This window comes from Leopardus geoffroyi, chromosome A2, assembly GCF_018350155.1.
Source record: "Leopardus geoffroyi isolate Oge1 chromosome A2, O.geoffroyi_Oge1_pat1.0, whole genome shotgun sequence".
Lineage (NCBI taxonomy): Eukaryota > Metazoa > Chordata > Mammalia > Carnivora > Felidae > Leopardus > Leopardus geoffroyi.
The window spans coordinates 54959160-54973472 of record NC_059331.1 but is presented as its reverse complement, the minus strand read 5'-3'; the positions used below and the strand labels follow the sequence as shown (position 1 = coordinate 54973472).

General features: G+C 45.5%; 1 protein-coding gene across 2 annotated transcripts in view; it reads left to right on the top strand.

Annotated features, from left to right (window-relative positions):
* Positions 1-14313, top strand: part of FGD5 (FYVE, RhoGEF and PH domain containing 5) — a 123532-nt gene that overhangs the window by 74605 nt on the left and 34614 nt on the right. The gene's annotated exons all lie outside the window — the stretch shown is intronic.

Genomic DNA, 14313 nt, shown 5'->3' with positions numbered 1-14313 from the left:
CTCTGTCTCACTGGGCACTATTAGTTGCGAGGGAAGTTGGGTCAACTGAATCGGTCAAAGCTGGGTTCACTTCAGTGGCTGTGCTTCTTGTGTATTCATTCTGGGACCCAGGCTGAAGAGACAGCAGGCACCCAGGGAAGGCTCTCCCTGTGGTGATTGCAGGGAGCAAGCAGAAATACCAGAGGAGGGGCGCCTGGGTGGCTCAGTCAGTTAAGCATCCAACTCTTGATGTCAGCTCAGGTCATGATCTTACAATTTGTGGGACTGAGCCCCGCCTGGCTTCTGCACTGACATCATGCAGCCTGCTTGGGCTTCTCTCTTTCTCCCCTTCTCCCTGCCCCACCCTCTCTCTCAAAATAAATAAGTAAACTTTAAGGAAAAAAAGAAAGAAACACCAGAGGGCTTCTGAGATTCAGCCTTACAACTGGTGCATGATCACTTCTGCCCATGACCCATTGGCCAGAGCAAGTGCTGAGGCCTGGACCAAAGACAAGGGGCAGGGATCTTCTCTCCCCATGATGAGGCCATGACAAGGGTGTGGATGCCAAGGAAAGTTCAGGAACCACAGCTGTACCTCCTCTTTTGTATCAGCTAGCTCATACTTCATTTTATTTTCTTTACAGAATGTTTCATATCTAAAAATCATCTAATTCATGTATTTGTTTACTTATGTTGTATTTTCATTTTCATGCAGTTCCAAATACTTTCTAATTCCCTTTGTGATTTCTTCTTTTACCCATGAGTTATTTAAAATTAAGTTGTTCTATTTCCAACTATTTGTGAATTTCTCAAATTTCCTCCCGCTGCTTGCTTTTAATGCTGTCGTGGTTGGAGAATGTGCATTGTGTGGTTTTAAATTTATGGAGATTTGTTTTGTGGCCTGGTGTATAGTATGTCCTGGAGAATGTTCCATGTGTGCTTGAAAAGAATGTGTTTTCTGCTCTAGCTGGTGGGTATCCTATAGATGTCACTTAAGTCAGGCTGATCGACAGTGCTTTGAATCTCCTCCATCCTTGCTGGCTTTCTGTCTCATCCTTCTGTCCCTTACTGAGAGTGGGGTTACTGATTGTTGACTTATCTTTCTGTCCCTTTTCATTCCATCCACTTTGCTTCATTTATTTTGGGGCTGTTTTAGAGGCTTGTTTACTGTGTCTCTCCCTCACTAAACTCAGAGCTCCTGGAGGACAGAGAGCTTGACCGGTCTCATTCCCAATGGCTTGTGAGACCCAGTACACCATCAGGGCTCAGTAAATATCTGATGAATGAGTGATGGCGGGGTCAGCACTTAGAGCAGTCCTACCACTTCTTCCATCAGAAGTATTTCCTGAGCACCTCTTATGTGCTGGGTACGGGGTCCCTGCGCTTCAGGGACTGACAGTCTAGGAAGGAGACAGGTGCAAAAAGGGGCAATATTAGTACAATGGTAGGGGCATACTGAGCCTGAGAGGTTCAGACAAGGAATATGTCCCAGGCTTCTAGGTGTGGGAGAAGGACTCCCAGAGGAAATGTGTCTAAGCTGAGACCTACAGGATGGGGAGCAATTAGCCAGGTGAGGAAGGCTTGTACCCAGCAAGGGGATCCACATGTACAAAGATCCAGAGGCCAGTTAGAGATTGGAGTGTTTGGAAACTTAAAGAAATTCTAGGTGGCTGGAGCATGTGTGTGAGAGAGTGGTGATAGGTGAGGGGCAGAGCAGCACAGAAGTGGGGCTTTGGGTTTGATCCCCTAGAGTTCTGTGGGGAGGCCATTGAGTGATTCCAGCAGGAGGTGACACTGGACTGGAGAGCTGCAGGCAGATTGGAGGACAGCATGCTTGGTGAGTGGCTGTGGGGTACAGGAGAGGTAGCAGATTTCTGGCTTGCTGACTCACCGTAGCAGCAAGTGCTGGAAGGGGTCAGGCTAGGCATGGGGGTGATGAGGAGTTTAGTGTGAGTTTTGTGAACCATGAGGGGCGGGTGAAGGACATCCCAGTGGTGGGCTGGGCACAGGATGTCTACCAGAAGTGATCAAGTGTGGAGATGTCAACCAAAGCCCCAGCAGTGACCCGGATTTCCCCAAGGAAGTGAGTGTGTAGAGTGGGGAGAGGGCTCTCAGGGGCCTAGCGGGCTTTTGTGAAAGGGTCAGGGGACTTAGGGAGGAGTATTAGGAGGCCATAGGGCGGAAAGGCAGACAAGAGGCTTCTCAGATCCTCCCTGCATCCAGCCCACTCATCACCTCCCACACCCGCCTTGCTCAATGGTGGTAGCCACCTGAAAGCGCATCGGGAGTGTCCGGGACAAGCCAGATTTCTGAGACTTCTCGGAGGAAAAGGCCACTGACTCAGAAGCCCTCCCTTATCACTGCATACGTGTTTAACTCAACTGTGGCCATGGTGCTGACATGACTGGGGCAAGTACAGAATCTAGAGGGACTCACTAGCAAATTTATGAGTTTATGTAAGCTGGGTGCTATCAGTTTACTACCCACCCAGGTCCCCTCTTTCCTCACCCAACCAGCTCTGGCTTCTCATTACAGCCAATGTCCAGTGTAGCTGATGCTGAGGAGGGGTGGCAGGAGTGGCAGTGAGCATTTGTTGACCTCCTATTGTGTGGTTGACAATTTACATACATTATGTCATTTAATTGCACATAGTCTGTGCTCAATAAATATTTCTCACATGGTTGAATGAGTCCAATTACCCAAGGTCACACAGCCAGTAAGAAGTAGGACCAGGACCATCTGACCCCAGAGCCCTGAGAAGGGGAGGAAACAAACAAAAGTGGAACAGTGCATTTAGGTGGCAGGGAACCTAAGGAAGGGAGAATGAGTGTACACAGGAGGAATGAAATCAGGAAAGGCTTCCTAGAAAAGAGGATGTTGAGCTGGCATTGATGGACAGGCTTTCCAGGGGATAGGAGCAGCAGGAATGAGTCCACAGAGTGGAGGGCTTGGGGGTGTGTGGTGTACAGGAAGGGGCTTGGAGAGCTGGTCTTGAGGGAGAGCCTGAATGCCATGCCCCAAGGCCTTTCAAAGGGAGGCATAGGAACTTGGGAGCCCTGAGCAGAGCAGATGCCCTGAAGGAGGGGGAGGAGGGGAAGGGTGGTCTGGTGGGTTGGGTGGGAGGGCATGATGCTAGGGCACCCACAGGTTAACCCAGACCAAGCTCCCAGGTAGCCTCATGCTGGGGAAGTTGTGTGGAGATAGGAAGATTTTGTGTCTGTCTCTTACTTTTATTTATTTATTTGTATTAACCAAATTCCATAATTTATTCAGATACCCTTCATTTTTTTTTTTTTCAACGTTTATTTATTTTTGGGACAGAGAGAGACAGAGCATGAACGGGGGAGGGGCAGAGAGAGAGGGAGACACAGAATCGGAAACAGGCTCCAGGCTCTGAGCCATCAGCCCAGAGCCCGACGCGGGGCTCGAACTCACGGACCGCGAGATCGTGACCTGGCTGAAGTCGGACGCTTAACCGACTGCGCCACCCAGGCGCCCCTAGATACCCTTCATTTTTACTGAAGTCTTTTTTCTGTTCTGGATCCCACCCACCATAGCATTTTGCATTTATTTTTTTTATATTTAAATTTTAGTTAACATACAGTGTCTTACTTTATTTTTATTTTTTTTAAACTTCTTCAGTTATTTTATTTTTTTTTCCCAAAGACCAACAATTTTATTTTATTTTATTTTATTTTTGTTGTGAACATTAATATTTTTTTTCAATATATGAAATTTATTGTCCAATTGGTTTCCATACAACACCCAGTGCTCATCCCAAAAGGTGCCCTCCTCAATACCCATCACCCACCCTCCCCTCCCTCCCACCCCCCATCAACCCTCAGTTTGTTCTCAGTTTTTAAGAGTCTCTTATGCTTTGGCTCTCTCCCACTCTAACCTCTTTTTTTTTTTCCTTCCCCTCCCCCATGGGTTTCTGTTAAGTTTCTCAGGATCCACATAAGAGTGAAAACATATGGTATCTGTCTTTCTCTGTATGGCTTATTTCACTTAGCATCACACTCTCCAGTTCCATGCACGTTGCTACAAAGGGCCATATTTTGTTCTTTCTCATTGCCATGTAGTACTCCATTGTGTATATAAACCACAATTTCTTTATCCATTCATCAGTTGATGGACATTTAGGCTCTTTCCATAATTTGGCTATTGTTGAGAGTGCTGCTATAAACATTGGGGTACAAGTGCCCCTATGCATCAGTACTCCTGTATCCCTTGGGTCAATTCCTAGCAGTGCTATTGCTGGGTCATAGGGTAGGTCTATTTTTAATTTTCTGAGGAACCTCCACACTGCTTTCCAGAGCGGCTGCACCAATTTGCATTCCCACCAACAGTGCAAGAGGGTTCCCGTTTCTCCACATCCTCGCCAGCATCTATAGTCTCCTGATTTGTTCATTTTGGCCACTCTGACTGGCGTGAGGTGATATCTGAGTGTGGTTTTGATTTGTATTTCCCTGATAAGGAGCGACGTTGAGCATCTTTTCATGTGCCTGTTGGCCATCCGGATGTCTTCTTTAGAGAAGTGTCTATTCATGTTTTCTGCCCATGTCTTCATACAGTGTCTTACTTTAACTTTTGTAGCTCCAGTCCGTAGATGACAGTAAAAAGTAAGTTTTAATTCAGTGGGGAGGGCCCTGTTTCTAAGTCTTTGCTGGGCTCTCTTCCAGGACAAAGTGAACTTATTGATCTTTGGTGGACTCACAGAGAGACAAATTTTGGTTCAGTGTGAGAAAATGTGCTTTTCTTTCTACCTGAACTGTTGGAGAAGGGGTAAGCTGTCCTTATTGGGAAGTATGAATGTAGTAGCTGTTGGGGAGTTCTCAGTAAAGTGGTTCCTATCTCAGGTGCGTGGCTCTTCCCTGTATATTTTCATTCAGTTCAGGAAGAAACTTGCTGTGTGACCCTGGAAAGTCCCTTCCTCCTTAATCCCTCACCCTGAGATGGCTGGTGGGACTCAGACATTTTTAGCCACGAAAACTCTCTTCAAGTGGAATTTCACTCAGACCCTCAGTATGAAGAGTAGCTAAAAGCAGAGGTGCTTTGTTTCAAAGGTGGGAGGGGCCAAAGTTTGGGCTCTGCCTCCACCTCTCTAATCCCTGGGTCTCCATGGAGCACAGTGTGAGAAATAGTCATCTATTTCAGTGGTTCTCAGAATGTGGTCCCTGAACCAGCGGCACCTGAGAACTTATAGGAAATGCATATTCTTGGGCCCCAGCCCACAACTGCTAAATCAGAAACTCTAGGGGTAGGGTCTGGGCATCTGCATTTTAACAAAACTTCCAGGTGATGCTGATGGACAGTAACATTTGAGACCCACAGGTACATGATCCTGTAAAATCCACTCGGCATGAGTTCTCTGTGATTCCCTGCCCCCTCGAGAGAAGCATCCTCTGGAACACTGTTCCCCAATCCTGGCTGTGCACAGGTCCCCAGGAGCTTTAGAAAATATGGTTTAAAAACATCCACTCAGCACAGTTATGAACAAAGCCAGGTCAATCTAAGGGTGAAAGTGAATGAGACACAGTCTGCTCCCTGCATAATTGGAGGGAAGATGACAGAAACATACAGAGTAAGTAAATAGCCTGACAATGCAAAATTCTGTAAAGCCATTGTTTTTCAGGCTGGGATGCATATATTCCTCCCTGAGGTATGCAGTAGGTGTCCAGGAGCACTTGAGGCCACAGCATAAAGAGAGCACATTTTCTAAGCACTCCTGCTTTGCTTTAGATACATATATTTTTTTAATTAAAAAAAATTTTAATGTCTATTTAAAGAACACAAGCAGGGGAGAGGCAGAGACAGAGGGGGTCAGAGAATCTGAAGCAGGGGCTGTGCCGACAGCAGAGAGCCCGATCGGGACTCAAACCCACGAACCGTGAGATCGTGACCTGAGCTGAAGTCGGAGCTTAACTGACTGAGCCACCTAGCTGCCCCTAGATATGTATTAAGTAAACAAATCACACATGGATATATTTTGGAGAATAACGTTAAATACACCTTAATTCTTAAGCTAAAACATGAGACTTCAGAGACGTTCTGAGACCAAGGTGGCTCCCTTCAGGTTGTAACCCCAGAGTTCCAGAGGCTGTAGGATACTTGAAAGGCCACTAGACTGACCCAGGAGGCCTTCCTGATGGAGGTAGGGTTTGAAGCAGCTTTAGAAGATGAGCAAGACATGGACCAGATGTCAGAAGCACAGAACAAAGACACAGCAGCTGGAAAGAGGACTCCTATAAAGCAGTAGTGCTCCAAGTGTGGTCCCAAGACCCAGCCGCACCTGGGAACATGGGAGAAATGAAAATTACCCAGCCCCATTCACAGCCTACTGGATGGAAACTCTGGAGGTGAGCCCAGCGATCTGGGTTTTCAATAAGTCCCACAGACGATTGTGAAGCAGGCTTATCTTGGAGAAGCAGGGGTATACAGAAATGAGCAGTCCGCTGCAAAGGTAGGCTGGATCAGCTCTGGAAGGACCATGAACTCCAGGCCCTGGAGTTTAACTTTAATTAAAGGGCTTGGAGGAGACATGAAAGCAGTGGAGAAAAGCAGTGCTTGTCTTTCCTCACCCAGGGACCTCAGAGAACCGCTTTCCTTTTTAAAAAATGTTTTTAAACCTAACTTACAGATAGGTGCACAAATTTTAAAGGTAGAGCCTAAATATTTAATATATGTGTGTGCGTACGCTTGTAACTGCCACTCGTAGAGCATTTTCATCGTCCCAGGAGGTGTCCTGTGCCCCTTCCCAGTCCGTATCACCCTCCAGAGGTTGCCACTGTTTTGCTTTCCATCACATTGGATTGGTTTAGCCTGTTGTTGGATTTCATATGAATGGAGTCATGAATTATGTATTCTTTTGTGTCTGGCTTCTTTAGCTCAACATAATATGTGAGATTCATCCAAGTTTTCATGCCTATTAGTATTCATTTGTGTGGATATACCACAGTTGGTGTATCTATCCTGTTAATGATGATTTGGGCTGTTTCCAGCTTGGGTTATTATAAAGCTGCTATGAATGTTCATATACGTATCATTAGGGAACATAAACACTCATTTCTCCTCAGTATCTACCTAGAGTGGAATTGTTGGTCATAGAATAAGCATAGATTCAGCTTTATTAGGAACTGCCGAATAGGTTTTCAGAGTGGTTGAGTATATATACTCCCACCCCCAACATTTGGGAATAACATTCCTCATGCTGCCCAGCGTTTTGGTATTGCCCATCTTTCTACTCATGGCCATTCTGGTGATTGTGTAGTGGTTTCTCATTGTTGTTTTAGCAGCAACCACCAACTGATGGTTGATGAAATTGAGTATCTTTCTGTTTATTAGCCGTTTGGAAATCCTCATTTGAAGTTCTTTTGCCTACTTTTTAATTAGGTTGTCTTCTTTTCCTTATGGATCTATAGGAATTCTTTAAATATCCTGGACACAAGTCTATTTTCAGATATATGTATTGTAAATATTCTCCCAATCTGTGGCTTCCGTATTCAATTTTTAATAGCTTAATTGAGATATAAATCTTATACCATACAATTCAGCCATTTAAAGTGTAAAATACGATAGTTTTTAGCACATTCAGAGTTGTGTAATCATCACGACAATCCATTTTGGCACATTCTCATGATCCCAAAAAGAAACCCCAAACCCCAAAGCTGTCACTCGCCATCACCCTGCCTCAGCCCTAGGCACCCACTGTCTAGTTCTGTCTCTTGTAGGTTTTCCTGTTTTTGAAATTTCACGTAAATTGCAGCAAGGTTCATCCACATTGTAGCATGTGTCAGTACTTCACCCCTTTCATGGCTAATATTCCATTGTGTAGATAGACCACGTTTTGTTATCCATTCATCAGTTGATGGACATTTGAGTTCTTTCCACTTTTTGATTATTTTGAAAATGCTGCCATGAACATTCATGGGCAAATTCTTGTATGAACATACATTTTCCATTCTCTTGGGAATATACCTAAGAGTGCAATTTCTGGACCATATGGTAACTTTTTAACCTTTTGAGGAACTACCAGCTGTTTTCCAAAGTGGCTGCACCATTTTAGATTCTCCTTGCAGAACTTGTTATTATCTGTCGTTTTTATTATAGCCATTCTGGTGGATATAAAGTGGGATCTCACTGTGGTTTTGATTTTGCATCTCCCTAATGACTAACGATGTCAGGCATCTATCTTTTCATGTACTTCTTGGTCATTTGTATATTTTCTTTGGAGAACTATCTTTTCAAATTCTTTGCCCATTTTTTAAAGGGCTATCTTTTCATTGTGGTTCTATATACATGCAAGTCCCTTATCAGATATGTGATTTGCAAATAATCCCTCCTGTTCTGTGGCTTGTCTTTTCATTGTCTCCATGGTGTCCTTTGAAGCATATAAGTTTTTAATTTTAATGTAATCTAATTTTTTCTTTTGTTGGTTTCATTTTTGATGTTATATCTAAGAAAGCTTTGTCTAGCTCCAAATCACAAAGATTTACTCCCGTATTTTCTTTCTTTATTATTTTTTTAATGTTTATTTATTTTTGAGAGAGAGAGACAGAGCGTGAGCACGGAGGCACAGAGAGAGAGGGGGAGGCTCAGAATCTGAGGCAGGCTCCAGGCTCTGAGCTGTGAGCACAGAGCCCAATGTGGGGCTCTAACCCATAAACTGCGAGATCATGACCTGAGCTGAAGTTGGATGCTTAACTGACTGAGCCACCCAGGCGGCCCTCCCATATTTTCTTTAAAGAGTTTTATAGTTTTAGCTTTCACATTTAAGTATTTGATTCTGGGTTAATTTTTGTATAGGATATAAAGGAGGAGTCCAAATTCATTCTTTTGAATGTGGATATCCAAATATCTCAGCACCATTTGTTGAAAAGGCTTTTTTTCCCCACTGAATTTTCTTGGCACCCTTGCTAAAAATCACTTAACCACAAACATTTATTTCTGAGTTTATCTCTGGACTCTGAATTCTATTTCATTGATCTTTATGTCTGTCCTATACCAATACCACACAATCTTGATTCCTTTAGGCCTATAGTAAGTTTTGAAACCAGGAACCGTGAGTCTTTCACCTTTGTTCTTCTTTTTCAAGCTTGTTTTTTGTTTTTTCTTTTTTCAAATTTTTATATAATGTTTATTTATTTTTGAAAGAGCATGAGCAGGGGAGGGGCAGAGAGAGAGTGAGACACAGAATCTGAAGCAGGCTCCAGGCTCTGAGCTGTCAGCACAGAGCCCGATGCAGGACTTGAACTCACAAACTGTGAGATCATGACCTGAGCCAGTCAGACCCTGACTGAGTCACCCAGGTGCCCCTCAAGATAGTTTTGACTATTCTGGGTCCTTGTATCTTCATGTGAATTTTAGAATCAGCTTGTCAAGTTTCTCTACAAACAGGTGACTGGGATTTTGATGAGGGTTAAGACGAATCTCTATATCAACTTGGGGAATGTTACCCTCTTAACAATATTAAGTTGTGTATACGAGACCTCTTTCCATTTACCTAGGTCTTCTTTAATTTCTTTCGATGAAGTTTTGTTGTTTTCAGAGTGTAGGTTCTATGCTTCTTTTGTTAAATTTATTTCTAACCATTTTTTCCCCTTTTCATCTTACTTTTTCAATGATTTTTTAAACTTCTATTTAAAAAAAAATTCAGTTTTACAGAAAAGTAACAAGGATAGGAGTAGTACATAGCACAACCAGATTCCCTTTTCCATAGTCATCTGTTAACATGAAGTCCAATGTATTTATTTTTCTGTGTGGTTCATACATTTTGTATACAGCTGAAGGAGTCTTTGCCCCTCTGAAAACAGAATTGTTTTCAGGGTTCCACAGTACCCTCCAGTGGCTGACCATGCCAGGTGAAGTCATGTCTGCTGGACAGCTCATGGCCTGCCAATGCATGTTTGTGACACAGGTGGGTCGTGGTTGAGGTTGGTGTGCGTTTGGCCAGATGGGATCCCAGTGAGTCCACTTGACTTTTGGCAACAACATCAGTGGTTTGACTACTTGCAAAGAGGACCTTGGCCACCCACCAACTGTTTAGCTCAGAGAATAGAGGTGCTGTGTTGCCTAGAAAACTCAGTAGCAGGTTTGGAGAAGAGAAAAAGGGGCCAAGGGCCCAGGCCTCTGCATGTGAAGTCCCAGCTTCCACTTTACACAAGCCCAGGACAGGGTCCTGAGAATGCTGTGAGCTCCAGGAAACTTGTCTCAGCCCCAGAGGCAGAGAGGCAGTCCTCACACTCAGGCCTCTCCACCAAGCTGCCCCAGGGTCTCTGAGATTGGGCCAGAAGCCCTGGCTAGCACTCAGGAACCGCGTTCTAGTCCCCCTCCTTGACCTGCATCTGTCACTCCCCCATCTGGGCCATCTGTAAGAGAGCTACAATTTTGGAGTCAGGCTGACTTGGGCCCAGATCTTGCCATCTTGATGACGTTGGGCAATTTACTTAATCCTTCTGGACCTGATTATTTTATTGGAAATAAAATGGAAATAATAATAGTGCCAAACTATAGTTGTCATGTGTTGATCACCTTCCCTGTTCAGGGTGCTAGGGAGACAGAGATAAGTGAAACAGAGTCTAGGGGAGAAGGGAAGCACAGGAAACAAAGAATCCTTAAACAGAGCAGAAGGCAATATGCACAAACACTGTGAAGAAGGTATTTGTATTCCCATTTAGCAGAGGGGGAAATTGAGGTCCATACAGATGAAGTGACTTGCTCAAGGTCACACATTTGCAACTCTCCAGGTTGACAAGGACTCATTTGTGTTCTCTAGGCCTTGGCTTGGGGTCTAGAGGCTCTAAGGCTGGAGCAGAGACTCCACAGAGAGCTGGTAAGTGGGCATGGTGAGAAGGGGAACCAGATCAAGAAGACCTCTGGTGCCCAGATGCGTTTGGATTGGATCCTGTAGGCATTGTGGCCACTCAGTTCTTCTTCCTTATTATCTCCAGTCCATTCCCTCTCTCGGTCCCCATGGCCACCATTGGGTCTGGGCCTTTCTCCTGGATGACTGCGACGGCCTTCTCACTGGTCTTGCTCTCGTTCTGGCCACCTCCAGTTTGTTCTCCCAACAATGTGAATTTTGTAAGATAGATATTTGGTCCAGTGGTTCCCCATCACCGCAAGATGAAACCCAATTGCCTTTAAAACCCTGCAGGGCCCTGTGGGATGGGTCGTCTGTCTGACCGTCCATTGCCATCATATTCCAGTCCTGTGCACTTGCACAGTGCGCACACTCACATGTACATGCATACTGCACCCAAGACACATTTAACTTAGTGCCTCCTCCACCTCAGGGCCTTTGCACATGTTGCCTCCTCTGCCTGAAACACTCCCTTCCTATCTCAGAGGAGATAGGATGCTTTCCCAGAGCTAAGTCAGGTCTCCCTCTTATGGCCTGCCACAGCCCCTGTGCCTTGCCCACTCACAGTACTTCTACTTCTGTGTTGAAATTGTGTTTTTACTCCTTTCTTTTCCTCAAGATTGCAAACTCTTTGAGGGCAGAACAGCATTTCCTGCTCCTACTCCCTCCTTGGGACTTGGTGCAGAGCAGGCACTCACTTTGAACGATTAAGGGGATGAGGGCTGGGTATCTCCTACCTCCTTCCTCTGTCTGAGAGCCCCCAGATGCAATGATGGCCAGAACTATTAAGACAGCAGAAACCTTTCAGGGAGTGATGGATGGTGCAACAGGCACTCGGTGCTTCCAGCCGATGCATGAGTTTTAAGAACGGATGTTTGTGGCGAGTCCAATTATGCTCTGGTTTTTGAAATGAGTCGTGTCGATGATGGCCATCCTGCCCATTGGGACTTAGTCAATTTAGTGAGAATTAATTACAGATGAGAAACTAGCTTGCAGAGCAGTTAATATTTTAGCTCCCTGGGGTACAATGCACATGCAACCATCAGTCTTGTCTTTGCTTGTCCTTCCTTCTCTCCCTCTTCCTCTTTCTGTGGTGGTCCGGGCTGCAGGGTGACCAGATTGCAGTCTTGGCTCCCCTGTGGCTCACTCTCCTGTTAAATAAATAAGGTCTTTCTGTCAGTCAGCAAGTATAATAAAACTCCTCTGTGTCACATGCTCTGTTGGGCTTTAGAAACACAGCAGGAAACAAAACAGATGTAACCCTACTCTGAAGATGTCCTAGCTAAAGTATAATCACAACTGCAATGGGGATAGCACTTTACAGTTTATAAAGCAGTTTTAAGCATCAGGATGAGCCTCTCAACAGCCTCATGCTGTACTTAGTGGTGCCATTATTTCCATTTTACAGATGAGGAAAATGAGGCTCAGATAAGTGACAGCTTGCCCACAGTCATCAGCTTCTTCTGGTGTAGCTGGGCTTGAACCTGGCACAGAGCCGATAACAATGTGTTGAAAGTCTGTCAATCAGCTGCCCAAGCCCAAGCAAAAGGAATTATCCTTCTTCATCAGGACGTTTTCTTTCTTTCTCTGGGATTCCAGGGCTAAGAAGACCCTGTAGGGCTGGAGCCTGGGTCCTAAACATGGAGACCCATAAGGAAGAATGGGAGGGTCCTCCTGCCCTTGGGTCAGCAGAGAAACCCCCACTCCAGGTTCAGAATGACCCCAGTGTCCCAGAGCCAGCTGTGGGCAGAAATAAGAATTAAACATTACCTCCCTTTCCCTCTCACTTGTAGTTCATACTTTCTTCACCTCTGAAACATGCTTTCAGGAAAGGTTCTGATAGCTTAGGTACAATGGGATTTGATTTTTTTTTTTAACATTTATTTATTTTTGAGAGACAGAGACAGAGCATGAGTGGGGAAGGGGCAGAGAGATGGGGAGACACAGAATCCAAAGCAGACTCCAGGCTCTGAGCTGTCTGCACAGAGCCCAACGCGGGGTTCCAACTCATGAGCTGTGAGATCATGACCTGAGCCGAAGTCAGACACCCAACCGCCTGAACCACCCAGCCACTCTTGATTTCTAATTATAGCTCAAGCATGTGGTCTCCACTTAAGAACACACACGCCTTCAGCCAGAGAATCCATTCATTAGTTGAAGACTCAGCCCCAAGTTTCTGACCTTGGTGATGAGGCTAGAGGTGTCGTGAAACCTTCAAACTGCACCAGACTGGGACTGATGAGGGCTGGCCTCAGGAGGAACCAGCTCATTCTCCCTCCGTGGGACCACAAGCCAGGGTGGGTGCCCTCTCCTTGTCCTCCCCACCATCTCTGCCCAGATTCCCGGAAGGGCAGGGTACAGCAGCAGGAAGTCAGCTCAGGACTGGAGGAGGTGTTCAGGAAGCAGGGACCTTTGTCACCTCCACACCTGCTGTCCTCTGTCTGACAGCACAGCAGCCTCTTTACAGATATTGGAGGGTTCTGTGTCCTGCTCTCCATCAGTCCCTCCTTCCTTCCTACCCTCCCATCTTTTCTCCTCTTTCTCCCTCTCTCCTTCTCTCTGCTTTCTCATTTTTATCTCTCCCTTTGTCTTTCTCTCTAGGCCTGTCCCACTTCCCTGCCTTTTTTTTCCCAGTCCTCCCCTTCTCCTGCACTCCTTTTCTGGAGAAGACCAGAAAGACTTCCTGGAGGAGGGAATTCCCATCCTCTCAGGCATTTTCCCCTTTCAGATCTCAATGTAAAGAGACAATTCTAGCAATAAAAACTGTTCAGCAGTGGAATTAACTGTCTAGCTCAGTAATGAGTTCTCTGTCAGAGAGGCAATCAAACAAGGCAGTGTGGGCATCCTTCTTGAATGTTATAAAGGTGATTTGGCCTTGATTGGGGCTGGACCACATGTCCTCTGGTACTGAGGTTTTCCTGGTGTTTATTATTCCACAATTCAAGGTGGTTTCAGTATATTCCATATAATTAAAACTTCAGGCCTGGGGCTCGTGCAAGAGCAGGTAGATTTGAAGGTAGTTTTTTGTTGTGAGAAAGATGTCTTGCATTCTTTACAATTTTACTGTTCATTAAATTTAGTTGAATTTTTAAAGTAATGAATCACAATACAGAAATTTTAGAAAACAGAGAAGATGGGGCACCTGGGTGGCTCAGTCGGTTAAGCGTCCGACTTCGGCTCAGGTCATGATCTCACAGTTCGTGGGTTCCAGCCCCACGTCAGGCTCTGTGCTGACAGCTCAGAGCCTGGAGCCTGCGTCTGATTCTGTGTCTCCCTCTCTGCCCCTCCCCACTTGTACTCTGTCTCTCTCTGTCTCTTAAAAATAAATAAATGTAGGGGCGCCTGGGTGGCGCAGTCGGTTAAGCGTCCGACTTCAGCCAGGTCACGATCTCACGGTCCGTGAGTTCGAGCCCTGCGTCGGGCTCTGGGCTGATGGCTCAGAGCCTGGAGCCTGTTTCCGATTCTGTGTCTCC